The sequence below is a fragment of the Acyrthosiphon pisum genome, chromosome A1 (genome assembly GCF_005508785.2).
Source record: "Acyrthosiphon pisum isolate AL4f chromosome A1, pea_aphid_22Mar2018_4r6ur, whole genome shotgun sequence".
NCBI lineage: Eukaryota > Metazoa > Arthropoda > Insecta > Hemiptera > Aphididae > Acyrthosiphon > Acyrthosiphon pisum.
In genome coordinates, this window is record NC_042494.1 from 62,602,273 (window position 1) to 62,606,211 (window position 3,939).

A 3,939-nucleotide genomic window follows, 5' to 3' on the forward strand; every position below is an offset into this window, starting at 1 on the left:
TCCGCCCCGGCCTACAAGCCCGCTTACTCCGCACCAGCTTACTCTGCACCAGCCTACTCCGCACCAGCTTACTCCGCACCAGCTTACTCCGCACCAGCTTACTCTGCACCAGCTTACGCTGCACCAGCTCACTCTTACGCCGCCCCAGCCTACTCTGCACCAGCTCACTCTTACGCCGCCCCGGCTTACAAACCAGCCCCATACAAGGCATACTAATTTCCAACCAAACCATTCCGACTGTGTCACAACACCTATCACTGAGCTGAATTCCGTAGACGAGAATCCTGTCTACAGGAAACGGCTTTGATCCTCTCATTGCCCGAACATGTTTAATTTATTCAATTGTTAAATTATTTGTCAAATAAATAATAAACTATTTATTTGATTTATATCACAAATCACTTGTATTTTATTTTCATCTTCCTACCTATAATACCTATGATTGTTTTTAAGCCATCGTCGTCTCATTTTTCTAGACCGTTGACTAGGACCTTAATAATTTTATTGGTTTCAGTTAACCTAAATAAAAAAAATCAAGGTATTGCTTAAGATCTATTTGTGTATTAATTACACATATTTCTAATGTATGCCAAGAAATTATAAGATGTGTTTGTTAGTATACAAGACATAAATGAATACTTAAATAAATATTTAAGTTTGATTGGAATTAAAATAATAAAATCAAACTTGACTGGAAGTTGGGTAGACTGTTGAATAATTCTAACAATGAATAGTAGAGTGAGAATAATTTAGAAAAAACAGTATCTATAGATAAGAAACATATTATAACTAAATCTTTATATTCGTTTTTTTTTACTTAAATAGACAACTTTAATTCCAACAATATATCACAACGTTTACTTCGATTTTTCATTCTGATAGAATATTCAAATTTTTCACAACATGAACGAAGGATCGATTGAGACACATTTTTATAATTCTATTTAGTTGATTAAATTTTTAAGTTTATATAAAAAAATGTATAATAAATGTGTTACACGTTCCGCTGTCACCTATGAAATATCACATCAATTATTCACTTTAAAAAATGCATTGTGTTATATGTATTCAAAATGTCTGTTTGTAGTTTATAGGTAGGTAATTAATACAATGAGTAATGTACCATTTACATTTTCATGAAAACAAAATAAAATATAATACATGCATGTACTGTATTTTGTTATAATTTGCTTAGGTTGGGTTTATACAAATTGTCAAAAGTCATATAAGTCCATATCAGAAGCAATCAGCTGTTGAAAATACGTTATTTAAGTCTTGGGATAGGTACTTTTGATTTGACGTAATAAAACTATTTTGTGTCAGTCCAACTGATAATATTTCTTTAGTTAACTGATTTTAGTATTGAAAAGTATTACCTAGCATTAATATGCACCATATTTGTCGACGCTAAAATAATATTATACTTTTTATAGGTAAAGTTATTTTTATTGTAATTATATCATATTATACTTACAACATCAGTTTTCAGTATACTATAGTATTATGTATAATTCAATAAATGCGTTTCATGTATACAATGTGTAAAAAGAAAGACGACAAATGAAAATTTTTTTGTCTTATTCAATATTTAAACATTTAATTTTTTTTAATTTAAAATTTTATAAAATAATTCAAAATAGCCAATTTGTAATTCTAATTTTTAGGAAAATTTTGATACTAAAGTGGTTTATTTAAGTTAATTAATTATTGTATAAACATTTTTTAAAAGATCAATATCTTTAGAAATACTTAAATTAATTTGAAAAGTAATACAATTTTTAAAATATTCTTTTGGAGAATTTCTTGACATAATTGTATATTTCTTAAATTATTTACTATCCGTATAATTTTCTTAATTTATGTCATACGTTTAACTAGTATAAAAGCTTTATTTTTATTTTTGAGGTCTTTATATTCGTCTGTTACACCCTGTATAGCTCTTGAATTCAGATATCTATCTAGTTTATGTTTTGGTACCTTATTGTGATGGAAAATAATGTACAACTTAGCTCCCATGTCGGCAACTATATTAGTAATGCTTTTATATGTGGACGTACAATGACCTGTATTATTCGTTGGGGGTCGTGTGTGCATAAAATATGTCCATGGACGTCTGCTCATTCGAAAAGAATATAAAAACGGATAGTATTATTATGACTTTTAATAATAGAGTTAAATAAAAACAAATGTTATAGTGATCAAAACATTTATGCTTGGTTTGAACAAAAAAAATATTTCTTAAACAATATATTTTTAAATATAATTTATATTAGATATTAAGGTTAGTTTCTATCTATATTTTTTTCATATTCATTATAAAAGTTTATTTATATTTTAATTTATTATTACTGTATTCAAATTTTGATGTTCACATTATTATTTATTTGGTTTTTTTGTGTATTTTAAAAAGAAAACATATACGTATATTTTATTTTCCTGTAACTTTTTATGTACCTATTTGTTGGCCTAATTTTCGTTTGTATATTCCAGTTGTTTCATTTAAATATAAGTATGTATTATAATTCATATTTTTCAAGTTTCAACCAAAACTCCAACATTAAAAACAAGAACATAATATTTTTAATACAAAAAGTAACCTACATTTCTAATTTAATTATTTTAAATGTATACGTACCTATATTATTTTTTTTTTTTTTAGTTTTAGATTGTAAAATAAAATTTGATTTATTTATTTTTAATATATTTCTTCTGTTCTTCACACGATTGTCCAATATATAATAAAATCATATGATACATGTCTAAAATAATATAAGTATTTATATAAAACTAATCAGTAGATACTAGATATATTTATAAATATATAATTCTTCAATTTCATATTATTTAAAATATCTTTTCACTCAAATAACACAGACGCATATTTATGAATTATCGATTGAAACCGCCCATATTTAAGTAGGTAACTGTACCATTCACGTGTTTTCCATCCATGGCAACTTCACTTTTATTACGCAAGTATATAATAATTGCATATCTACATTAGGTATAATTTAAATATGACTAAATAATAAATATGATACTTGCATGTGTTATTTTTTATTTATTAATAATTACCAACAGTATTTATAACTTAGTATCAAATTTTGTTTCAATAAAATATAAAATAAATAAATCATATGGACATATTGAAAATAACATAATTTAGATTTTTAGAATAACAATAAAATAATATTAGTTTCTGAGAAATACTTCAGCTACTTAAGTTATTAAGTGGCATTGTTAATTGTCTTAATCTCTTTACTCTTAAAATTGGTCGAGGGCCCCACCAGTAAATTTAGCGAAGTAATAATGTTCTATTTTATATTGCACCAAGTAACCGCAATTCTGTTTGCCATTAACCCATCACTAATTTTACATTAGAGTTACGAACTAATATCTTATTTCAATATTTACTTTGATAATATTTGTAAGTTGAAAAAATTGGTACTTGTTTTTAGCTATAAAATTCTATGTTATTTTCAACGTATGTTATATATAATAATGTACCTACTGTACAGTCTACCCTCGAGGGCGTTTCCATCAATAAATTTAAATAAATAAATAAATACAAGGTGACTCTTTGAATGTTTAACACTAATTAATAATTATATCTAAGTTTATTATCACTAAAAGTGTAAATGATTTTGGGTATATTGCTTTTTTGCAAAATTGAACGCCATTACAAAACAACAATTAATGAAAAAACATAATAGTTTTTACTATTTTAGAATGATGTATTGTGTACAAGATCTATAAAAAAATGAGAATCCTGTCTCTATTTTGAGGAGGTCAAATATACAAATTTCCAGTAGGTACATTTCATAATAATAGAAAAAAAAAAAAAAAAAGGTGGGTAAGTGGATTTCGTTCTACTGTACAGTAGGTTTCAAGTGGGTCACTGTATAATGGATGGTACAGGGGCGGCTCAGGGGGGGGGGG